This window comes from Rhinopithecus roxellana, chromosome 12, assembly GCF_007565055.1.
Source record: "Rhinopithecus roxellana isolate Shanxi Qingling chromosome 12, ASM756505v1, whole genome shotgun sequence".
NCBI lineage: Eukaryota > Metazoa > Chordata > Mammalia > Primates > Cercopithecidae > Rhinopithecus > Rhinopithecus roxellana.
In genome coordinates, this window is record NC_044560.1 from 48,349,473 (window position 1) to 48,376,602 (window position 27,130).

At 36.8% G+C, this 27,130-nt stretch overlaps 1 long non-coding RNA gene across 1 annotated transcript in view; it reads left to right on the forward strand.

The window, feature by feature from the left end:
- Positions 1-27,130, forward strand: part of LOC115892347 — a 103,224-nt gene that overhangs the window by 62,034 nt on the left and 14,060 nt on the right. The window contains exons 5-6 of the long non-coding RNA XR_004052237.1: positions 16,481-16,595; positions 18,459-18,643. This is a non-coding gene — a long non-coding RNA (uncharacterized LOC115892347). The remainder of the gene's footprint in view (positions 1-16,480; positions 16,596-18,458; positions 18,644-27,130) is intronic.

Consider the following 27,130-nt stretch of genomic DNA (forward strand, 5'->3'; position numbering starts at 1 on the left):
AAAAAAAAAAAAAAAAAAAAAAAGAAAAAGAAAAAATAATCCAGGTTTTAAATCCAGGTCTATTCAACGCCAAAGCCTGTGCTATTGCTATCATGCCAGGCATCCCTTGGGGAGTTTAAAATGTGCTTGAGACTTTGAAACAAGTTCCATCTTTCCAGGGTAACTTCTTACACAGCTGCCTCAATGCAGCTGGTTTTTTGGAAAAATGTTTATAAGAAGACTTGGCAGGTTTCTTGTACATTAACTATCTCTTACAAAATAATATTTTGATGGATTACATGTAAATGAATCAGAAACATATGGCTTCCATTTCCTTTAGAATGCACACACGCAGATCATTTTTATGTGTTTGGTAAAATGGATTTTCCTGTATGCCACCTCTCCGTGCCTCTCTCCTTTCATCCCCCAGTGCTTTATATTCAAGAAGACAGGAAGGTCGTCTAAGAATTCCACAGAAACTGAACCAGAAACAGAGATGGAAGCATCTCTGCTTCTGATTCCACAACATAGGTCAATTTTCCTTTCATTTCCAATAGCAGAGGCAACTACAGTAAGGAAAGTTAGGAGATTGTCTAGGACTTCCCTAAACTGTGAGCCTCTCATCACTATATACACTTTTACTCACCTTGGGAATGCTGAACACTCAGTCAATGCAGGTGAGATTTCCTCTTCGTGTTCACAATGTTAAATGATGTAAAGATTACACTACAAATGTGTACATATTTTGAGCTGTTTTTTTAAAAAGAGACTTTGCTTTGGGGTTCTATATCTGAAAAGCCCACTGAAATGGACACCATCAGATATTTGTTTAAGCTATTATGCAGTCTGTGAAGTATAAAATGCACCCATCATGATGTCATAGCAAAGATAGTAACTGCAACATACACACCACTTCACTAAGGCTGCAGAATGAAATGATGACCAAACGCACCACAAGGAAAATTGGTACTATCCAATCAAGCTTTTGAAATGCTTTTTATATTTGTTCTCAAAGCCAGTTTCCACATCATAATGGTTGTCCTTAGTATTCAACTTAGATCAATTTAGAAAGTAAGGTATTTGTGGTTTGTGGTTTATAACAAAAGTGTATTATAATATTCAACTAGGTATGTTAGATTTTACAAAGCACTTGTACATTCTTTAAGTTGGAAAGAACAGGGTCATAGCAGAAAATATGATCCTATTCCAGTTACAAAAGAGGAAACTTCAAAAGCAAGTAAAGTGCACAGGTTTCACCTAAGCCTCTAAACGTCACAAACTCACATGCCTCAGGATCAAGGTAAATGGGTGAATGTAGTTTTGATGAAATTCAGTCAGGTTTGTTGGGGGCTGTGAAAAGCAGAAGTGAGTTCAATCTGCCTGTAACATATTCAAACCCACACATTTTAAATCACTAGAGGCAGATAGATTTCTGAATCACAGAAATAAATGTAACTTTGGATATCTGGTTTTTAACCTCTGTGACCAGTCATCTCTGTGCAAAACTATGTCTCTTACATCTGCAAACATTTCCTGTACTTTCCACCCTTGTCTACTTCCTCCAAGCTGTCTTCATCTATAAATGGGATGCCTTGACTGGCAGTAGCAAGTTGGTCTGAATTTACTCTTAAGAATATTGAACAGTAGTGAGGTTCTGCCGTTTTCACTTTCTCCTATTACCTTCTCTCCTCTCATATAATGCATGTTTTCAGGAAGGGATCTGATCCTGTTCAAAGCAATGTGATTTATATCCAGGAAAAGGAGTTTCATTTGGAGAAAAGAAAGCACCAGAGTCATGTTTTCAAATTGGAAGGGCAAGGCTAGAATATTAAAGACAGCAAGAAGAAAGGGCAATAATAAAGAAGGTGGATAAAAAGAGCAAGGAACTATTGAATAAAGTAAATTTAATATAAACTATGCATTTTTAGTTCTTTGCTTAGGTTTTTCATCATAGTTTCATATGGGGTCCATTGTCACATATTCTGTGTGGCATTCATTTGGAAAAGTATTACATCCTTTCTCACAATACTCATATCTCATAATACTTCACAGAATTGCTTCATTGAGATGTGGCGTGATGTAATGGCTGAGATTATAGGCTTTGCAGTAAGAGATCTGTGCTTGAGTTCTGGATTCCCAAATTTTCCTAAGGTTATATCATTTGTTACGTAATAGGGTATTATCTGGTGTTTATTCAAAATATTTGTTGAATAGTCATTTTAGATATGTTAAATTTTAGATACGTTAGATTTTACAAAACACTTTTGCATTCTTTGTCTTGCGTACCCCCAAAATACTCTTGTTAAAAAGGAAGGGAAAAATAAGTAATACAATTTTTCACATTTGAGAAACACTAACATGGAGATTCATAGAATTTATATGAGTTTATGAAGGCCACAAAACTAGTAAGTGTCAGAGTTGGGACTAGGAATCTGTATCTTCTAATTGTTAGACTATATATTTTTTCTGTAGTATACTTCAACAAAAGCCTGGATAAAAAGTGTGGATTGGTCTTCTTTTCCACCCAATAAAATGAAGGTGATTCAAAGGATTTCAGGACATGTGAAATAGTGAAAATCATTTTTGTTTGCAAAATGGTTTGTCATTTTTGTTAGAAGAAAAATGTTAAAGAAAAGCTTTTTAGAGAACAGCATTGTAAAATCAGCAATCAGAAGCTAGCTTGCTTTTATATATTCTGGTTCACTTTCACTTGGAATGAATTAAGTGCATATCGATGAAACAAACCTCTGACTATAGTAAAATTAAATGCAAAAGGCATTGTTAAGGAATAAATGTTTGTGTTCCTCCAAATTCATTTGTTTGTCCCCCAAGCCCCAGTGAGATTGTATTAGGAGGTGGGGCCTTTGGGAGTTAATTAGGTTAAATGAGATCATGAAAGTAGAGCCCCAGAATCGGACTGGTGTCCTTATAAGATGAAGAAGCTGCTCTCTCGACCATGTGAAGACACAGAGAGAAGGTGTGCAAGCCAGGAGAGTCCTTATAAGGAATTAAATCTGCTGGCACCTTGAGCCATCTGGAAGCATGGTTCCCAGCTTCCAGAACCCTGAGCAATAAATATCTGCTGTTTAAGTCATCCAGTCGATTGTATTTTCTAAAACGCATCTTGTAGCATATAAAATTCCTCCAGACATTTAAGATAAAATATTTCATTAGAGAAACAAACCTCTAAAAAGAATCAAATAGAAAGTCCAGAAAACCTAAATGCCCATCAATAATAGGTTGGATAAAGAAAATGTGGCATATATATGCCATGGAATACTATGCAGCCATAAAAAGTAACAAGATCATGTCCTTTGCAGGGAATACTATGCAGCCATAAAAAGGAACAAGATCATGTCCTTTGCAGGGACATGGATACAGTTTGACACGGATGACATGAATGAGATCATATCCTTTGCAGAGACATGGATAGAGGTGAACTAACCCTCATGGATTAGTCCTCAGCATACTAATGCAGTAACAGAAAACCAGATACCACATGTTCTCACTTACAAGTTAGAGCTGAATGATGAGAACATATGGACACATGGGGTGGGTACAACACACGCTGGGGCCTGTCAGAGGGTGGGAGTGGGAGGAGGGAGAGCATCAGGAAGCATAGCTAATGGATGCTGGGCTTAATAGCTAGCTGATGGAATGAGCTGTGCAACAAACCACCATGGCACATGTTGACCTATGTAACAAACCTGCACATCTTGCACATGTACCCTGAACTTAAAATAAAAGTTAAGAAAGAAAGTCTACAATGAAAAATGTAATTTATGAAATTAAACAGTTAATAATAGACTAGGCTTAAAAGCAGATTGGACATAGAGGAAAGAAGGTTCAATGTACTGGAAGATAAGTTCATAGAAAATATCAGAACTGCAAAGAGGAAAAAAGATGGAGAATGTAGAAAAGAGTACAAGAGAATATGGAACATGGATAAAAGTTCTCATATATGTGTAATTAGAGCCACAGTAGATGAGAAGTGGTGGAGAGGAGAAGACAGGGGAAAAGCATTGTTTGAAAAACTACTGCCTTAGAATTTTCCAAAACTTAAAAAAAGACATCAAGCCACAGTAATGAAGGAATCTGTAAACCTCATAAAGTATCAATACAAAGAATTGTAGCAGATGTTTTGTGTGTACTTTACAGAAAATTGTCGAACATCCACATACGAAGATGAAAACTTGAAAGTAGTCAGTGGAAAATAAAGGACACATTACCTTCAAAGGGACAATAAGAGTGATGGCTAATTAAAATATAATTGCAGTATAATTGATGTCTGCTACATTGTACATATTTAAAGTGTACAATTTGATCATTTTCCACGTATGTATATACTAGTAAAAGCATCACCCAGATAAAGATTACAAACATTCCTGTTACTCCTCAAAGTTCCTTATGCCACTGTGTAATCCAACCATCCTCTCCCCTGTCCCCAGACAACTGACTTGTTTTCTGTTACTGTAATTGGTTTGGATATTTTATAATTTTTCATATGGATGGAAATACAGTATGTATTTTGCCTGGCTTCTTTTACTCAGCATAGCAATTTTGAGATTTATTGATTTTGTTGCATGTATCAATAGTTCATTCCTTTTTATTAAGTAATGTTTCCTTGCATGATTGCACCACAGTTTGTTTATCTATTCCCCTGTTGATGGACATTTGGACTATTTCAACTTTTGCCTATGATCGTTTGTATTAAATGAACATTTGTGTAAAAGCCTTTGTGTGGACCTATGTTTTTGATTTTCTGTGGTAAATACCTAGCAATAGAATGGTTGGATTCTGTGGTAGATGTGTGTATGACTTTTTAAGAAACTATCAGTTTTCTAAAATGGTAGTACCATTTTGTGTTCCCCTCAATGGTGAAACAGAATCTACCTGTTCTATGTCCTCATCAACACTTGATATTTTTAATTTTTAAAATTTTAGTCTCCCTAATAGGTTTGTAGCATATCTCATTATGGTTTTAATTTGAATATTACTTATGCCTAATGTTGTCCAACATATTTTCAAATGCCTTTTTAACAGTGACTTTATCTTTATTTTTGAAGTAACTTTTAAAATCTTTGCCCATTTTCTTAATGGGTTGTTAATCTTATTTGTAAGAATGTTACATATTTGTGATACATATTTGTGATAGAAGTCCTTTGATATATATGTTTGCAGATATATATCTGCAACAGTCTCACTCTGTTTGGAGGTAAAAGTATGAGAGATGTACCATATAAACATACTACACACTACACATAATTTTCAAGTGCACAGTCTTGCTCTGTCACCCAGACTGGAGTACAGTAGCACAATCATGGCTCACTGCAGCATTGATGGCATAAGCTCAAGGTATCTTCCCATCTCAGCCCCCGTCACCCTCCTGCGTGTATCTCAGAACACAGGTGTGTGCCAGCATGCCAGGCTAATTTTTAAAAATTTTTTGTAGAGATGGGGTTGCACTATGCTGCCTGAGCTGGTCTCGAACTCCTGGGCTGTAATGATCCTCCAGCCTCCTCGGCCTCCCAAAATTTTGGGATTACAGGTATGAACCACTGCACCCAGCCTATTTGTAAATATTCTTTGTGACTTGCCTGTTGGCTTTCTTAATGACCTATTTTTAAGTGCAAAACTTTAAAATTTTAATGAGGTTCAATTTAGTATTTCTTTCCTTTATGGCTCATGGTCTTTGTGTTCTATCTAAGAAAACTTTGCCAATCTCCAAGGATAAAAAGCATTTTCTCCTATGCATTATTTTAGAGGTTTTGTTTTAGGTTTTACATTTAATTTTGTGATCTATTTAGTCTATTTTTTTACATAAGACCTGGCGTTCACTATTGTATTGGTATCTAATTGATCCGACAGCATTTGTTGAATGACTTTCATTTCCACCTTTAATTAGCTTGGCGTCTTTGTCAGAAATCAATTGACCATATTTGGTCAGATCTATTTTTAAATTCACTATTCTGTTACATATATATATATAAAAATATCACCAATAACAATAAAATATACATATAACTATATATAAATAATATATATTAGCTAAATATATAAAATAATATTATAATATATAATAAATATAAATTATATATTATATATAAATGTAAATAATTATATATAAATAATATATATATTTTAGCTAATACCAAATTGTTTGGAATACTGAATCTTCCCAGTTAATCTTGAAATCAGATCGTTTTTAAGCCCCCAAACTTTGTGTTTTTTTTGTAATTTTCAAAGTTGGTTAGCTATTCTAGGTCCTTTGCATTTCCACATAAATTTTCAGCTCAGCTTACTGATTCCTACAAAACAAGCCCGTTGGAATTTTCATTAAAGTTGTGTTGAGTATGCTGATCACTTTGGTGAGAATTAATTGATAGAAGCTAGAAGATCATGGGGTAACAATTTTAAGTGCTAAAAGAAAATAATTGACAGTGCAGAATTGTAATTACAATGAAAATATCCTCCTGAAGTTTGAGTGAAATTAAGATATTTTCAAACAAAGCTATTGCATTTAGCCATTGCCAGTCAATCTACCAAAAGGAAATGCCAAAGTGAATTATTCAGGCGAAGGAACACGCTCTAAGATGGAAGTATGAAAATGCAAAAAAGAATAAAAAGTAACAAAAAGTGTAAATATTATACAGTGAATGTAAATAAATATAGATTATATAAAGCAATAACAATTGCTTGTTTTATTTAACATAGATGTAGAATTAAAGTCCACAACAACAGTAGCAAAAAATTATAGGATGAGGGTAAATTAAGTATTCTAAAATCCTTGAGTTGCCTGTTAAGTGATAACAGTATTAACTTTTAGAAGACTCTGACATGTAAGGATGTGTGTTGCAACCTGTGGGATAACCGTAAAGAGAAAAATGAAAGAACAACTGCTTAGCACACTGATAGAGAGAAAAAGGATTCAAAAGAATATTCCATAAATTAAAGAAAACAATAAAAAGAGAAAAAGAACAAAAATTACAAAAGACAAAGAAAAATAAATAGTAGAAGAGTTGATTTTAACCCAAACAAATCAGTAAGCGCAAATTACATTATCAGTATTCCAATAAAAAGTCAAAGTATATCAAGATGGGTATTCAAATGCAGGCTGTTTATAAAAGACTAATTTTAAATATAAGGTCTCATTAAGTTTGCAGGTAAAAGTATGAGAGAAGATGTGCTATACACATGTACACACACTACATGTATATATGTACTATACACTACACATAATTTTCAATTGCACAGAAACATTTACCAAAATTAATCCATATGCTGTGCTGAAAAGCAAATCTTAACAAATTTCACCTACTTGAAACTATGTATAGGCTATTCTTTGGCTGAAGCAGAATTAAGCTAGAAATCAATGGTAACAAAAAATGAAAACTAAACTTAAAAAGTTAAACAAACTTACCAAATATTTGAATTTTTTTTGAAAGACAGATGGGTCAAAGAAGAAATCACAGCCAAAATTAGAAAATATTTTTAACTAAATGGTAGTAAAATTACAACCTGTCAAACCTGTGGGATGCAGGTCAAGCTGTTAGGGGAAATGTATTCCCTTAAAATTCATATGGCAACATAAAAAAGGCTGAAACTGATGATCTCTGCATTTATCTCAAGAAGATAGAAAAATAATAGTTCAGAAAACTACAAGGAAGTAATTAATACATATAAGAAGCAAAAAATATTGAAAATAGAAAATAAAACTATATAATAAAGAACACCAAACAATCCAAAATATATTTTTGATAAAACTAGTGAAATTGATTAGCTTTCATCAGGATTTATAAAAAAAAAAGGAGAGAGAATGAAAGAAAGGTGTAAGCATCAATAACAATAAAAAGGGGACTTTATTACAGATAAATTCATTAGAGCAATCATAAGTAGATACTATAAACAACTTGATGCCAAAAACTTTGAAAATTTAGACAAAATGGATATATCCCTTGAAACATACAACTTAAATATACAACTTGAAGAAATTAGCAATGGAATAAATCAATATAAAATGTACCTATATTTGTTAAAGAAATTGAATCCATAAACTATAAATCTTCTCACAAAGAAAAGTCTATGTCTAGATAGCCTTACAGGTGAACTCTTTCAAAAGTCTACAGAAGAATTAACATCATTTCTACAAGAAACCTTTTCAGGGACTCGAAAAAGGGGAATTGGTTTTAACTCATTTGCAGTGATCAGCATAACCTTGAAACCAAGATATAATAAAGCAAATTACAAGAAAGAAAAATTACAGACCGATCTCTCTTGTAAGCCAAGATACAGAAATTGTAGAGAAAAATATTAGAAAACAGACTTCCCAATCATAAAAAAGGATAATACATCACAAACAAGTTGGGTTTATGTAGGTGTAAAAGTTTGTTTGACATTAGAAAATCAATCATTTCATTAAGAAAATAAAGGAGAAAAAATCACACAGTTATCTCAAAAGTTTAAGGAAAAGTCAACACTACCTATGATAGAAAAGAAATTTCTCAGCAAACTAGAAACCAAAGATTTATAACTATTAATAGAAGGATATTACTTAAACTTATAGGTATCTATTAGAAACATACTTAGTGGAATGTTGAAAGTTTCCCCCTTGAAATTGGAAGCAAGATGATTATTTGCTTTTTCAACCACTTTTCCACATTTTCTGAAGTTCCTACCCAGTGAAATAAGGTGAGACCAAAGTCAATAGAAGACTTAAGGACTGAAAAGAAAAAAGAAAACTTTCGTTGTTCAGAGAAATAAAGCCCAAAACTTGTTTTACAGAGAAAATCAAAAGAATACACAAACTATTGAAGTTAATAATTGAATTTAACAATAATGGGAGATTCAAAGTCCATAAACAAAAATTAATTATATTTCTATAAACTGGAAAAAATTAAAAAATTAGAGATAAATTTAATGAATTATTTGAGAATTTTACATAGAAAAGTACAAAATATTACTGAGAGGAATTAAAGAAACTTGAAATAAACAGAAAGATTGTGCTCATGAATTAAACCAGTCAACATCACAAATATTGTTAACTTTCCCCAAGTTGAATTCTGGTTTCAATGCAATTTCAATAATTATTCCAGTAAGTAGGGGTAGGACATGATGGAAGATGTGACCTCTGGTACCGAGGACAATAAAGATGTGCTTACAGTCATTTAGTAAAGATTTTAGATTTTATGTCTTAAGTCTGTACTTCCATGAAGCCTTATCATTTATTCTATTACTAAGACTTTGACCCGATTTCTTGAAAAATAACAATTCTTGCCACATATTGATAAGAATTGCTTTGTCTCCTCTATACCTTGGGGTTATGTTATAAAGAAAGAATCATCCTATAGATCCAGGCACAAATGGCTTCTCTATAACCAGCATATGTTCTTTCTTCCCTGACCTAGATGGGAAGGGTTAGTAGGTTGAAGGGAAGATATGTGCAATTCATCATGGTGCAGAAAGCTCTCCTGGACTTCAGTGTGGAAGGGGCATGTTCAAAGCAAGAGTGGAAGCAGGAAGGCCAGTGAAGAGGCCGTTTCAGCCAGTGGTCCAATGAGATAATGAAGAACTGAAAGGCAACATGGATTCCTAAGGAGCTCACAAAACAGATGTCTAGTCCAATCAAAATGAAATTCACACTGCATAAAGAGATCTGGTATTCTACATTTCAAATTCATGGCCTCTACAATGTGCCCCTTGCAAGTGACATTTCCAGTGACTCCAGCAAAGAAGCCCCAGTACAATCAGCCAGGGATTGACAAGGGAAGTTTGACTGATTGTTGTACGTTTTCTCTCATTGACATCTCTCCCTGTGGTCAGCTGGTGGGGGTACTGTGCTGTCTTCCATGTGGAATTAAGGCACAGTCCCGTAAGCCTTTATCAGAGTTTGGGGATGAATACAAAGGATCTCTGGAAAATCATACAATGACAATGGATAATAGTATTATGGCCAAATCTTATGTTTCAGTTAAGACAAAAGTGTTAACCAAGGCCACATAATGCAAAGAGCATAGGCTTGGGAGTGGGACAAGTCCCAGCACTACCCAGCCAAACGGCAATTTCAAGTCAACTACATCACCTTGCTGAGACTCTATTTCTTTACCATAAGATAAACATCATAATAGTTTACATGCAGAAGGACAGGCTGATCAGGAAAGGCTGAGTGCACTAGACCAGCCTGGTAAGATGCTTAGTAAGACTTACAGAAACATGGTGTTTTTGCTGATTTCAAAGACCCAATGCCTTGAGATCAGTAATCTGGCAGTTTCAACCAATTCACTATAAATGTAGGAAAAGTACCAAATTAGAATATATCTGCGTAGATGCTTAAAATTTTCCAGGGCATGGAAAGAAATGAAGTGGGAAATTCCTGGCCAGTTACTGAAGTTCTCATTAAAGATGAATTATCTAGAGGTCAGTTGATGACAATAATAAGATGAGGTTTGGATGTTATAGCTGGATTACTCTGGAATTCACTCTCCATTAATAAGCAATGATTTCTTTTACCTCTGTGCTATTGCACATTCATGTTCCTCTATAGAGAACAATTTGTGCTTCTATATTTGATTAACTCTTACTTGTTCTTTAAAAATGGCTGTACACATAGCTACCAGGTGGTTAGTGGTACTGTGTAAAGATAATTACATATACTTTCCTGAGTGTGTTAAGAGTCATGTGAAAGTGACAGAAACCTAACCAAAGTGGCTTAAACAAAACAGAGGTTTGAGAGGCTCAGGATGCAGGAGTGGGTCTTGTCAGGGATCTGTTTCTCCTGGTCTCATGGTTCTTCCTCTTTCTCTGTTGTCTTCAGGCTCAAGCTGGCCCTGGCACCAGCAGCTCCAGGCAACTCTAATGAAAAGAACTCTCCTTTCCCATTAATTCTAGCAACAATTCTAGGGTCAGTTTGGGTCGTGTGCAGATCGCTGGACCAATCTCTATGGGATGTGGTAATCTAACTGGACAGGCCTGGGTCCTAAACCAGTCCAGGAGTCCAGAAGCCCGGGCAGTGATTTCACTGTTCATGATTATTGTTTTGTTTGATTGTGTTTCTCCACTATACTGACAGCTCCACAAGGGCTTACCGCACTTCAGAGCTCACAGGACTGCATCAAGGTGGCAGAGGGTTATGGTTAGGTTAGTAGAGACAGGAGGCACAGTAGTTGAGAGAATAGACTCCAGAGACAGACTGTCTTGGTCAGAATTCAGGTTCTGGCAGCTTGGAGTAATCACTTATTCTTCCTGTGCCTGTTTCTTCATCTCTAAAATGGGAATAATAATAGTACCTAAATCATAGGGTCACAGTGAGTATTAAATGAATTAATGCATACAAAGTGTTTATAATTGTACCTGGAATTTTTGAGACTATATATATACACACACACACACACACAAATATATGTATTAGAAAATGTGTGTGTCTGTGTATGTATTCCTATGTTGCTTAGTGATGGGGCTATGCTCTGAAAAATGCATCATTAGGCCATTTAATTATTGTGTGAACATATCATAGATCAAGTTTGTCCAACCCATGGTGTGTGGGTCACATGCAACAGGACAGCTTTAAATGTGACCTAACACAAATTTGTAAACTTTTCTAAAGTTTTTTTGTGATTTTCTTAGCTTATCACCTGTTATTAATGTTAGTGTATTTTATGTGTGGCCCAAGACAATTCTTCTTTTTCTAATGTGGCCCACGGAAGTCAAAAGATTGGACACCCCTGTCATAGAGTGTACTTACACAAACCTAGATGGTATATATACCCCACTATATACCTAGGCTATGTAACATAGTCTATTGCCTTTAGGCTACAAATCTGTACAGCAGGTTACTATACTGAACACTGCAGGCAGTTGTAACACAATGGTAAGTATTTGTGTATTAAACCTATCTAAACGTAGGAAAGTACACTAAAAATACAGTATTATAAATGGGTCTACTTTTGTATACGCAGTCTTTGGTAACCAAAATGTCATTATATGGTGTGTGACTGAATATCATTATATATATTTATAATGTGTTTCTTATCACAACATTCTTGGGATTTAGTATAGTAGTATATACTTTATGTTTTTAGTTAATAAATGTTACTCTTCCCCAAAATCCTATGAATTTAGTAATGTGATTCCCATTTTACAGATGAAGAAAAATAAGACATGGAAAGATCAAGTAACTTGTTCAAGATCATATAGCTAGTGATTGTTTGAGGCAACATTGATCTTAGATCTGTCTGACTGCAGAGTCTGGGCACTTAAACATCTCACTAATCAGCTTTTGAGACTTAGCTTCACTATAAACACTTCTGGAAGAATGTTCTTAGTGCCAGCACCTGCCGTGATGAGAAAATTTCCCCTCTCTGTGTTTCCATTATGTGCCAGTTTGTGTCTCTGATGATGGGGTTTGCGCTTTTCTCACCCGAATCTCTAGGTTCCAACACAGAGTCATTGGGCTTGACCTGTTAGGTGTCAGTAATTGTTAGTTAAATAAATGAGTGTCAAATGATGATATGGAAGGCAACCAGGAGTTTGAAGAATGAGTTAAATTCCTCCTCTTCTTTTTGGAAGACAGCCGGTGGGAGACTTTTCTTTTGGGGAAGAGAATAATGAAGGAGGTGATGTCTCGTTTATTCACAACAGAGGTTTTGCAGATCACCGTGTAGTGAAACTGGCAGAGGGATCAATTGGCAAGGATATTAGAGACTCTAAAACACAATTTTCCATTTAACAAAAAAGGACAATAAAGCTCAGTGAGTGAAAGTGACTTGCCCATAGTCGCATCAGTCTGGAAAGGGCCAAAGTGAGAAGCTAGTCTTCTGAAGCCCTGTTACAGATTCTTCATATTATCACATATGATGAACAATTTGGGGAAATAAAACAGCCCAGGGGAAATAAGGAGACACTAGCTATATGGGAAAGAGTTTGAAAATGAGAAAGAGAACATTAAACATTTAGCAAATGAAGAAAAATGCACTAAGAATTGCAGCAGGGAAAGAGACAGGAAAGAATTTATTAACTTAAAAAAATCAGGCAGAAGTCAACCAACCTAGTGCTGGGCTTGATTTTGGAGAAGGAAAGATATTCTCAGCTGCGCTGGAGTAGAATAGATTACTTGGCTACTCTGAAATAAATTGGAGTAGAATAGATTACTTGGCTACTCTGAAATAAATTCAAGTAGATGACCAGTCAATGTGAACTGCTCAGGAACACAGCAGATCCCAAGACTTCCTTTATTCTTTCCCTTGGAGAAAAGATAAATGCTTGCAAAGGGCAGACACACTCTGACCCTGCCTGGTACCATGGAAAGAACGCTGGCGCTGGGTCCTACATCCTGGTTTTAATATTCTCTAGGTCTGTGGCATTGAGCAACCTACTTGCCCTCTCTAAACTGGAGTATTCTCATTATGAAAAGGGGTTGCTAATTTTTAAGTAAGAGGCTTGTGAGGGTTCAGTGAGAGAGACTGTAAAATTCCTGTGATAGATGAGGTACTCAGCAAATGGCAGTTATTGTTATTATAGTCATGCATCATATAATGATGTGGGTGTGGTCTGACAAATACATCTGGGCAATCTTGATGTTGTGGAAATGCCATCTAGTGTACTTAACACAAAGCTAGATGGCGTGGCCTACTACACACCCAGACTATGGCACAGCCTGCTGCTCCCAGGCTACAAACCTGTCCAGCACGTTACTGTACTGAACGTTGTAGGCAACTGTACCACAATGGTAAATAGTTATGTATCTAAACATATCCAAAAATAGAAAAGGTACAGTAAAAATAAAAATATAGTACTACAGTCTTCTGGGACCACTGCAGTATATGTGGTCTGTCATTGAGGGAAACATTGTTATGTGGTCCATGATGATAACTTCAAAGGGGATGGTGCCCATATACAGAAAGTAAAACCGTTTCCCATATAAGCAAACCAGGAAATGAGACAGAAGAAAATTGACCTTATTGAATACATTCTATAATTCCTTTTATCTTTCTACGAAAGGTTCTATTTTGTAGAAGGAAGAGGAGAAGGCATTGCATTGGAAGATGATTTAATGGTGGCTCTGTTTAGGACATTTTCTTTTCTGTGTCTGATACAAGGAAGATATGTTTGAGGTCAGAGTGAGATCAATAGTTTCCAGAGGGGATTTATATCATTTTGGTTATAAGCTTAAAAATGAAGTGTTAATTAGTCTATGCTAATTTATTTACCCTTTGATTTTTCTAAAACATTGAAAATGGCATATTAGAAGCAGCAGGTATATTCAAAGCTACAGATGAGAAAAGAAGAAAATCCATGAACAGCCACAGCAGAATAATAAAAACACAGCGCTCTGACCCACTTTGTGCATGATAAAATAGCCAAATATATTTAATTAGTACCCAAGGGCATAGTCTAATCATTGATGCTCATACAGATTTTCTTAAATCACCAATTAAAGTTTCTACCTGTCTACACACTGAAAGGACAAAATATACAAATTTTATGAAAAACGAAAGCAAGGAGGAGCCAGTTTCATGTCTTTGAGAGAACCTTCTTAACCACGTGGAGGTTGTCATGCTGAGACCAGGGTTTCCACTTTCATAGGTGCTATGGCTTCATGGAAATCATCTTCCTCTCTTTGGTTCAGTCTCTTCATACTAAGAAATAATGGGAAAGTAAGGATAAGAGGTTAAAACACCTAGACTTTAGTTTGGAATTCTTTTGGTTGCAAATGATAGAAAGCCAACTCAAACAAGTTTAAACTGTTGATAATAATAATAATAGAAAAAAGAACATATTAATATGGATACTGGAGCATGTAATAGAACCAAATAACAGAGATCTTACTAAGCTTCAAGAAAACCCGAACCAGTCGCTTGAATACCACCAGTTCTCTCTCTTTCATGTCTCTGTCCCCCTGCCTCTGCCACCAGGGTCTCCTCTAACCCTCTACTGCTCATGCCAAGAAACAAGGTCAGGAGGATTAGAATGAGGCAAGTAAGACACCTTAGGTCTCAAATTTAATGAGGCTATCACTCTCAGTGCCTTGCATGTGCCAATCCCTAAGTTTGGTATCCTAGATCTCTTGCTTGTCTCAGCTTAACCTAGCCCAGCCCTGCTGGTAAACATGGCTTCCAAGAACAACCAACCAACCAATCAAACAAACAAAAAAAACAATTTTTGTCCCATTTCTCTCTTTGCCTCAAGCTGAAACTTCTTAGGGAAGGTACATCTTGGATAAGTTTGAGTTAGTGTGCACCATGAGTCAACTACTCATAACTAAGGGTTGGGCATGTTTTACATGATGGGAACCAGAGTACCCATGTGGATGAGTCTGGGGAGAGGGAAAGAGGATAAGATTCTAGGAAAAAATGCCAGGCAGAGGATGTACTGATATTACTCCATTTCCTGGATTATAAGTGGCTATTTGTGCAGTAGTGGGCTCAATGGTGGTATCCCAAAAGGTATGTCCACATTCTGCTTTCAGAACTTGTGAATGTGACCTTATTTGGAAAAAAGTACTATGTGGACATAATTACGGTAAAAATCTTCAGATGAGATCATCCTGGGTTATCTAGGTGGGCTCTAAATCCAATGACAATTTATTTTTACATGAGTTACACAGAAGAGAGTTCCAGAGACAGGATAAGACCATGTATGAATGGAGGTAGAGATTGGAGTGATGCTGCTACAAGCCAAGGGCTCCCTGGAGCCACCAGAAGCTAAAGAGACCAGGGATGGAAGCTGTGGGGCCTTGTCAACCCTTTGATTTTGGACTTCTGGCTTGCATCACTGGCAGAGAGTAAATCTCCATTGTTTTAAGCCACCATGTTTGTGATAACTTGTTATGGCAGCCCTAGGGCACCAATACAGCCACCAAATAAGAAAGCTTTGGTAAGCCACAGGACTTTGGTGGCCATCAGGAGAGGATGCATAGCATCATGGCTAAAACTGTGGGGTCTGGAGCTGGCCTGCTAGGGTTTGAATACTGGCTTTGCCTTTTAATATCTCATCTTGGGCAATTATTTAACCTCTCTGGGCTTCAATTGCCTCATTAATGAAAGAAGAATAATGACAGTTAATTTATGCAGAGTTGAACATGTGCTTGGCATATACTAGATACTTACTGTGAGCCATGATTATTCATGTGTAAATTTGGGGTGATAATAATAGCTGCCCTGCCCAACTCATGGTGCTGCTAGGATAATTCACCGTGGGAGTAAATGTGAGTCCATTCAAGTCAAATGGCCTACTGTGTATGAGGAAATGGATTAGAAAGTACAGGGGACTAATAAAATAAGCTAACCTTGAGAAACTTACAGTACCATTATGGACTGAATTATGTCCCCCCCCAAATTTGTGTGTTGAGTTCTAACCCCTGATGTGACTGTATTTGGAGATAAGGTGTTTAAGGGGGAATTGAGGTTAAAATTAGGTCATTAATATGGGGCCTTAGTCTGATAGGACTGGTGTCCTTATAAGAAAAGGAAGAGCTCTCAGGGATTCCTCTCTCTCTGTGTGCACACAGTGCCAAGGCCGCATAAGGACAGTGAGAAGGCAGCCATTTGCAAGCCAGGAAGAAAGGTCTCACCAGATACCAACCCTGCCAGCACATTGATCTTGGACTTCCAGCCTCCAAAACTGTGAGAAATAAATTTCTATTGTCTAAGCCACTCTGCTACAGTATTTCATTATACCAGCCCAAGCAGCATAATACAAATATGTTAGTGGAAATTATAAAGCAATGCATATTATAATTATTGTATTTTACTATTATTAACACCTATAGCTAATTCTTCCAACCAATAAGCTGCCTGTGGAATGCTGAGGGTGCTCTGGTAGTACAAATTTTCTTTGTTTCACACTCTGACTCGAAGAAGTTTGCTGAAACACACAGTGGAATTCAGGAAATTCAACAGCTTTAAATGAAAACGCTCCCTTGAGGCATGTCAGCAGGAAAGAGATAAGGATTAAAAAAAAAAAAAGCTTTCTATTCAGGGAGATATTTTGCCTTTGTGAAATGTATTTATTCCAACTACTCTCTACTCTGTATTTTACCTTCATTTTGGATACCTATTGACATTAAATAATACGTTTCTTTCAATATGGATGAAAATGATTCTGAGATGAAATATTATTCCTTCCTTGGAAAAGAAATTATTTTTCCTTTCACATAGAAAACAAATGCTATTCTTCAAATGTCCCTGCCAGTTAAACCCCTGCTCATCCTTCAAGATCCATTTAAATGTCACCTCCTCCATGGAGCCTCCTCTGACACTACCTCTTTCAAATTAGCATTAATTAAACCGCCCTCTCTCTGTATCTGGCATGTGTCATGATCCGATTTGGGATGGACACATTTGCTAGATTATGAGACCTCCAAAGTCAAGAGCAGTACCTTTAGTCCATTCCTGCTTCTCCCATAGCCAATGGGGTGCCCACGCTTAGAAGAACTTCAATCAGTAAGTCAATGAGCTGGAAGGAGTCTCACCTATTAATACACACACACACACACACACACACACACACACACACACACACACACAAACACAGAATATTTCTGTTTGGAAATCCTACCTTTTGGTGTTATCTAAGTTTACTATATGACAAAAGAGTAAAGCGGTTAAGAGGGTAGCACTTGAAAGTACATATTGACGGGACTGCTCCAGCCTCTTGGGCCTGGTATCCAGTTTTCCTCCCTGTCCCTCTTCCCGAGCATGATGACTTTCTTTTCTTTCCTGGTTTTGACTAATAGTACCATTTAGAGCGCTGCTGTCTGGTGTTTCTGACTTTAGTTTATCAGGGCTTTGGACCTCAGTCACGTGCATTGCGTGCTAGAGAAGTGTTTTTCAAAGTGTGGTTCTTGGACCAGCAGCATCAGTATCACCTAGGAACATGTTTGAAATGCAAATTGTACAGCCCCACTCCAGAACTACTGAATTCGAAACTCGGCAGGGTGGGGGAGAGCCATGTCACACTCAGCAATTTGTGTATTTTTAAAATTTATTTATTTTTATCCATATATGATAGTCATACAAAGTTTTGGGGTACACGTGATATTTTGATACCTGTATACAATGTGCAGTGATCAAATAAGGGTAATTAGAATATCCATCACTTCAAACATGTAACTTCTTTGTGTTGGAAACATTACAAATTTTTTCTTCCAGCTCTTTTGAAATGTGCAATAAATTATTAACTAAGTCATTCCTACTGTACTGGGAACTTATTTCTTCTATTTAGTCTGCATTTTATAGCCTTCTGAGTGATTCTTAGGATGTTAAAATTTGAGAATCACTACTGTAGAAAGTTCACCTAATCTCTGCATCTTCAGCTCTCAGCTGATGTGGCTATAATTTTTATCCTGTAAGGTGATTTTTTTAAGACTTAAGATCTGAAGCTCAGTAAGTTCAAACAGAAGTTTGCTAAATAAACAGAGTGAACTTGGAACCTAATACTCCTGTGTTAAAGCTGTGGGTCTGAGTAACCACACTTTTCCTTCACAGGGCCTTCTACTCACATGGGCTTCCGTGCACCTGCTTCAGGAGATGGCAACACTTGCGCCCGCACTGCGGCAAGCTCCCATCACCTGGTGTATATGCCGCGCCGAGTCTCATCACACCTTAGTGAAGGAACACATGGACCCATATGTTAGTGGATGTGTTTACGTCGTTTTGTACAGAAAGGGGAAGTATGTTTCACAATAAATGTTTGCATACTTTGGAGCACATTTTTTTTTTCTTTCAGACAGAAAGAGACAAAAAGAGAGGGAGAAACTTTGGCTGGAGCCATTGATTCTTTATTCCCTTGCAATGTTTTTATCACCCAACCTTGTAAAGAGCCTGTGTGTCAGCTGAGCAGGAGCTGTGCTGAGGCTTGGATCCCTGGGGTCAAAAAAAGGGTGGTGACTTCTAGTTGAAAGAGTCAGGAAGGGAAGAGTCCATAGTTCAGTGGTAAGTATTCTGAACCAAGGCAGGGAAACCAAAATTTAGGGATACCTGAAGCCCTCAAGCTAAGGGCCAGGAGCTAGCAGCTGGAAGAATACAGGAGCTATGTCACAAATAATTTAGGAGGTGGCTGGATGATTGCCGGAGTGTCCACAGCATGCTTTACTTGGCTTTTATGGATACAATGGGCATAGGTTGTTTTTAGGAACAAAAAAGAAATGTTTGTTTATTAAACTGATTATGATTCAATAATATTGACAATAAAGACAGTGATGATAGTATGCAATATAATAAACTGGTGTGCTTTTATTTCTCCATTTTCCTGTGCACATCTGTTTTACTCTGTGACATTCTTCCATTCAGACTCAGAAATAAGAAACCAGTATTGCTGCAAAGAAAGGTAGGCTGTCACTGGAGGAAATGAAGAGTAAAAATTAAAAAATCCAATTATAATTTTTATAGTTTAAAAAAAAACAGCTCAGGTATAACAAAGAAATACTTGGAAGAGGTTAGAGGATGAGACAAGGAAAAATTTGCTCCAAACCTCCTTCCACATAATCACCTCTAATAAACAAATATCCTAGATAAATATAATTTTCCAAGCTAGGGAAAAAAAAACAGGTGGAGAATATAATGTACAAAAGTTAATCACCAAATAAGGCCTGCCCTGTTCCTCTTTCGCCTCCAGCCACGATAAGGAACAGGAACCATAGAATTCTCTGGTAAATATGGAATCTAGGAGTAGAAGAAACCCATGCTTATATCTTGCCTATAACTCAGAGAGAAAGCAGATTCACAGATGGTGCCCACACCCCAAAGTCATGGGGATTGTAGAGTGCAGAATTATTCCCCAAGTTCTGTCCTGGTTCTTTAAATGTATTTTCAGGAATCAATCCTGTACTATTAGAGTCCTTTTTTTAAAAAAAGAAGGGAAATTCAAGTAATAAGTCCAAGATTGCCCAGCAAGTACATGGGAGAGGCAGCAAAAAACATTCAAGGAAAGGAAAAGAAGGAGACAGGGCAAAGAAGTCCCCAGTAGTGTTCAGAGTTCTGCCTCCAGGCCAACTATGTGACTCTGGACAAAACCTACTTAATCCTTCCTAATCTATAAGAAATATGAATATTCACTTTGCTACTTTACAAGGTTCTTGAGATAATAAGCCAAATGGAGTATAACATATAGTATTTATCCTGCTCGAGGTCCTCTGAGGTTCTTAGATCTGTAATTTGATGTGTTTTGTTATATTTTGCAAAATTCTTGGATGTTATTCTTTCAAACCTTTTTCTTTCTGCCTCTCTCTCTCTTCCTTTTTGGGCTCCAATTACACGTATGTTAGACCATTTAATATGGTCACACAGCTTTTGGGTACTCTGTTCTATTTTTTCTGTTCATTTGCGTTATTTATTTATTTTCACTTAAAAATATTTTTCTTTCCATTCAGGTAATTTCTAAATTTCTAATAGTCTTATATCACATGGATGTTAGGAGCATGTTATTGGAAACTGGAAGGTGATTCTTGTTAGAAAGTCACATAAGACTTGCTGAATTTTGTTTTGTTGGGTGGAAATGCTGTGGACATGAACATAAAAAAGTACTTAAAAGTGTTATAGTTACTTTTTGTTCCTAAACAACCCGTGAATCTCATAGTCATGGGTCCAGTCTTGTATCTCTTTCACTGTGAGGTGGGTCCTTTGTCAGATGCTATGCTGTCTGATACTCCACGCTTGTGAATCAGGCATCCCCTGTGTCCCCAGATTGCGGTAATGGCTAAAACTCTGTAAGCAGGAAAACCAACCCATAGAATAGCTTGCCATCCAGGATAGAAGAGACTCAACATGGCCAGCTTGCTATGAAATGGCTGGATGCGTTGGACATTCAGACTCAACAGAAGTTTAACCAGCCTTGGTAAAAGAACAGCCATGCTGTTTGGCCTGTGTGTGGATGTCTACGTTTCTGCCTCTGTGGCTTCTCCATTTATATGTTGATCACACTAGCTTTGGGGTGTCTAATGATGAAGCTGGCTTATGTCATCTTGCTGAGTCATGTGTTTACGTTGTTCTTCAGTGTCTCTCCCATGGTAGGTGCTTTCTTATGTACATTCATGTGTAAAACAAAACTTTTGTTACTTCATGTTCTCTCACTTCCTCTATGACTCTCTGTCCATCCATATGCCACTATTCCAGATCGCCATGTCTCTAATCCTGCAGGCTTTTTACATCCAAGTGTCTACAATCTGGCCAGGTGATTAACTAATAACTGCTGCCCAAGAAACTCTGAATATTGTCATTGCAGGCTACTTTTCCTTCCACATACTGTGGATGAAGAGGTTCACTACCCATAGCTTAGTGATGATCTTCTCTTTATGGTGTCTTTTGAATCCACTCCTGGATTTGACTGTTATGTAGCTACACATTTCCCCAATAAATTTTTTGTGCATTGAATCCCATTTTGTTGTCTGCTTCTTTGAGGCTCTAAAAGGAAAACTAGGTGATACCTAGAGTGGTCTGAGAAGACAGAGATTTGGGGACTGGCTCACTCATTCACTGGCTGGCAATGAGGATGCCATCCTGAGTGGAATGTAGGGGACAGATAGTTCCTGGCACAAGACATCCATCCTCAATAGAGAATTAAATGCCATAAGTGCTGATGATTTCATCATTATGGACCTACGAACAAACCCTAGTCAAAGGGAATGCCCAGGTCACAGTAGGTCTGGTTTCTTGTGTTTAAATATTGTCACCACAAGTCATAGGGACTCCCTCATGCCCAAGGTTACTAAGGAGCCTAACTTTGAGACTTATCTTCTACTGGTCAGCCCTGGCCTACAGAGGAGTGATGTTGGTACCCCTCTACCAACTAATGAATTATTGATGGCCTTGGAAAATGGTAGCAGATTCAGCTGTAGTGCAAGCAACCCTGCTGCTTTTGCATACCCTATGTTATTGTAAGTATCAGTGGTGGAAAAAGATGTTGTATGGAATTATGATAAGCCCCATTGCAGAATCGCAGCACAGGCCCCTGTGGTTCTGGAGCAAAGCTATGCCATCTGCAATGGAGAATATGTCTTTTGAAAAAAGAGTTCCGTGTGTGTTACTGGGCCCTAGCAGAAACATAAGGCTTGTCTATGAGACACCAAAAGAACATGCCTCTGAAACTACCCATTATAGGCTTAATTATGTCAGAGCCACCAATTTTTAAAGTCAGATTAGGCCAGAAGGAGTCTACCGTAAAATTAAAATTATACATGTGGATTTGATCTACAGTGTGTGCATGATAAAGGGAAAGTGAACAGCAGCCTTCAAATCACTATATAGATTTGAAAGCTGTCAGAGGAGAAAGGAAATGATGGAGGATAAATGGGAAGAGCCTCACACCACAGTACAGTTCTGAGAAAATGTTGGCTAGGCTGATGGGAAGTCCCTAAACAGAGATTGCCTGTTAGAGGCATGTCTCATGTCAAGTGGTAATGACCTGGCTCTGGTATCCATGCTGTACTCAGTCATTGACCGGGAGCAACTTGGCAAAAGATTGGCCTCGCTCTGAACACTTTGCTGGATCCAGAGTGCTTTGTCTGGATTTTGCCAGTCAGTCATGCTTCTCAGAGAAAGTCTTTTTGAATAGGAATCTGAGTGGCACACCTCTATGCCACCACATTTACTAAGTTGTAGAGCCAGATTTTCTCCTTTTTCTCTTTATCGAAGTTATCCTGCACCCTCCCTCTGTAGCGTCCTAACATATTCTGTTCTCCTGCCTGGAAAACTCTTTCCCTGGTGCCTTTTACCCAACTGAATCTTCAGATTGTAGCTCAAATACCGCTTCTCCAGGGAAACTTTCTTTGAACCTCCAAAAGGATTAAATTCTTTACTGCATGATTTCATAACTCTCTATATTTTTATCCATGATGCTTATCAAAGCTAATTACACATTAGTAAAATGATGGTATTTATAACCTTACTAGGCTGTGAGCTCTGTGAGAGCATAGTCTTCTCTCTCCTGTATCCCCAACACCTGTCACAATGCTTGTCATATAGAATGATAGAATGCATTCAATGAGTGTTTGTTGAATGAATAAATGAATGACTCACTTTATTAATTTCAACAAGTTTTTAAAATAACTGAGAAACTCTTAGAGCATTAGGCTCATAAATATGGACATGAAATATCATCATCCTATATATAAATGAAAGTACAGAACATTCAAGGAATTGATGCCAGGAAATCATAGTTTATTAAATGTGATTTTTTGGCTCTTTTTCCTGAACATGGCATTTAACAATCAGAAAAATGTTGATCTTTGGAGAATTTTGCATATTTGATTTCCTGGTCTTCAAGAAATTATAAATGAACATTTAATTAAATCAAATCCTAATAGTAAAAATAATGATAGTATTATAATTTAATTACTCTTTACTATGTGCTATATATATAGTAAGTCTTCTATATGTGTTATTTGACTACTTATTCTCAACATGATATGCTAGGTGATGATATTAGCACTTAAATGGGGTTCTATATTTGTTCAAGGTCTCAGACATTGCATCTTATGGATTTAGGTTTAGATCCATCACATCCATCTAACACCAGTGACCATGGCTTTGTTCACACTCTGCTTATATTTTGAATTTCTTGCCGAGATACTACATCTTTCTATTTCTCTCTGGGAGGCTATCTAAAGAATAAGAACTTTGGAATCTTATCTAATATCACCTTGACTTAGGTTCACTTTACCTGGTCAAATCTTCCTGATGAGCACCAAGCGGCACCAACCACCGCCTTTTCTCTCCCAACACCCTTTCTCTCACCAATTTCTAAATAATATTGAATTTCTCCATCTGGATATCGTATTTACTCCTCAATTATAATACATTCAGGTTTGAAATTTCAGAGCTACTCACTCTTTCCTCACAAAAATACATATTGTGAGTTCCTTTGAAATGGGGATCTTGTTCTATTATCTCTGTTCTTTTACTATACTGCGCAACATCTGGCATGGAACAGTTGCTCAAGAAGTAATTGTAGAATGTTTCCTTATCTCTGGTCTCAGGCATCCGTTGGAGATAAAACAGTGTTAAACGCAACAGAGTTTTCCAGTGAGGACTAAATTCTGTGAACTACAGCGCTTCTTAACTAGATCAATAGTTGTGTCAGTGAATTCTTTGAAAGTGTTATAAAAAGTTTGTGTGGGTGTATACAGTCATTTTTGTAGGAAAGGGCACATGTTTCAGGAGTTGAAGAAGCAGCTAAGAATTTTTCATCATGAAGATCATCAATTAATAGCTCTTCACAAGTAGTTTCAGTGAGTGGGAGAGGCAGAATAAGATTCCAGAATGTAAAATGAATGAGAAATAAGAAAGTAGGGACACGAAAAAGCTAGACTTTAAAGAGAAGAAAAACAATACAGGTGGATACAAGATTAAAAGGAGATTTTATTTCCAGACTGGAGAAATTTGGACTGGAGAGGGAATATGAAAACTATAATCATTGAATATGTACTATATTTTGATTGCTGAATCATGTACTTTACACAAAGTAGGTATTATTGATTACTGACTGAGTCAGAACTGGAAGATAATAGAATTAGGGGAGAGGGATATGAAAACAATGAAAGGGTTGGCCTTATCTAGCATGAGAGGCACCTAATACTCTTAGACTTGAAAGGAGAAAAATATGGGTCCAGAAGTAAATGAGGGGATGAAGAGGCTACAGTTGGTTCATGCTGTAACCTCCATTTCTCTTTATCAAGTAAAAGGCAAAGCCCTCTGACAAAAATGAGATGGTGCAGTTGGGCATTGACATTGATGAAAGTGGGGAAGATTTTGAAAAATTACTGAGAGGCTTTTCTTACTCATTTAATAAATATTTGTAAAACACCTATCATGTAGGTACTAAGAATACATAGCCTGCATTCTCTAGGAACTTGCCATATTTAATAAATTATAAGTTCCCAAAGGGTATGGAACATGTTATAACTATTTGCATATGCCCCCAATAGTTCATAGCCTTGTGTTTCCAGCACAGTAGGTAAATATTAGAGTTTAAATTCAACTGAATTAAATCTGCAAGAACTCTCAATTTTGAGTAAAGCCTGAGGCTCTTGGGGCCACAGATTATTTTTGTGGAAGTCCTCTATAATCAAACAACAGAGGTCTGCCAGTTGGGAATACATCTTGCAATTGTTAGTAACTGAAAAATGCATTCAGAACAGTGATTCTGAACCTCAGCAATACTGACGTTTTGGACAAGGCAATTCTTTGTTTGGGGAGCTGTTGTGTGCATCGTAGGATTTTTAGCAATATCTTTGGCTTCTGCTGACTATCTGCCAGTAGCACTTCTCCCCTCAAAAAACCCCTACCCAGTTGTGACAAAAATATCTCCAGACATTAACGAATGTCCCCTGGGGGGGCAAAATAACTCCAGATTGAGCAGCTTTGATCTAGAGTTTTGATGATTAATTTATGTAAAAATAATTTTGTGTAACAAACATCTAAATTCAGAAAATGTGATTATTAGGTAGTGATTAGCAAAACTGGGATGCTCTTTCCTTATCAACTGACTGGCGTTTGAACAATTCCTACTTCTCCAGCTGGGGGAAGTCAGAGGACCTTCAAGTCATGATTGTTCTCTCCTCCTAGCAGCTCTGAATGGGAGGTTACCCGTATTTCTATGATCTTCGTCTTCCTTCCTTTAGGATTAGATGCAGTGGGTTGTCCTCCCTGTTTCTGATACTTTTAGTGATTGCACATGTGTTCATATAACATTGCACAATGTAGTGCAGTGAAATAAATGTTGGACTTAGAACCAAAGGTCTGGGGTATCAAACCAGCTTAGCTATATACCCTTGGACAAATCAATTATTTTGTTCTCTCATTATTGTAGGGATGTCTTGATACTGATAAATGAAGGATAGAATTTTATGTAAGTACAGAGGAATATTAATTTCTTCCCCCTATACTTATATCTAAGATGATCCCTGTTTTGGAGGTAATGGATCAGGAGGACAACTTGAAGAGAGAACTGTAAGTATTTGACAGTGTTCTTACATGTTGGGAAGACAGGAAGTCAAAATGTTGCCAAAATTTTAACTGTCAATGAATGCAATAGTGATGGAGTAATGATGTCATATATTGAAATCATAGGAAATCTTTTTTTAAAAAAATTGAGATATAATTTATATGCCAAAAAACTCATTGTAAAATTTAGTGGTTGTTAGTTTAGTGGCAAAGCTGTGAATCTATTTAGACTATTTTCATTATCCTCAAAATAAATCTCATACTTATTAGAAGCCATTTCCCATACCCTCCTTCCTTTTTCCCCTGGCAACAAATCATCTATTTGTGTCTCTATGGATTAGTATATTCTGGAAATTTAGTATACGTGGAATAATATAACTGGTATCTGGCTTCTTTTACTTAGCATGATTTTTTCAAGGTTCATCCATATTATACAATGTATCAGTATGTCATTCCTTTTCATGGCTGAATATTATCTTAGTGTATGAATATACCACATTTTGTTTATCTACTCATTAGTTGGTGAACATTTGGTTTGTTTTCACCTTTTGGCTATTCTGAATAACAGTGTTATGAATTTGTGTGGACATATGCTTTCATTTATTCTAGGTGTATATCTAGAAGTGTAATTGCTGGGTCATATGGTTACTATATGTTTAGTATTTTGGGGAACTGCCAAACTGTTTTCCAAAGTGGCACAAAGGAGAAGATAGGAAAAAATGTAATTGAAAGATAAATTGATTTTATTAATGTTGGCTTTGGAGTGTTTACAAGACATAAATTTTCAGAAGATTGGTAGCTATGTGGGTCTTAGGCTTAGGGGAATAGTATGAGTTTGAGAGATAGGTTTTGGCATCATCAACATGTACAATTAAAGATCTGAGAAACCAAGAGCTCACCCAAAGAAAGTAGACACTACCACAAGGAAGACCTACATATCTAAGGTCAATTCAGATAGCATACATACACTGTGTGATGGATGGCAGGAAAGGTGGAGATTAATTAAGACTTGGCAGGTAATTGATCAGAATTTTTTTCTCATAGCAAGAAGATTTGCTTCGTAGGAGGATTTCACTGGGCAGAGATGGACATACAGAGAGCAGAGAAGGACATTCCCACATAGAATTTTAAATCTTGAAGGCTGGGGAAGAGCTTACAAAGCAGAAAAATGTGGGAAAGGCTTCCAAACATGGGAAATGGCATATATAAAGGCATAGTTG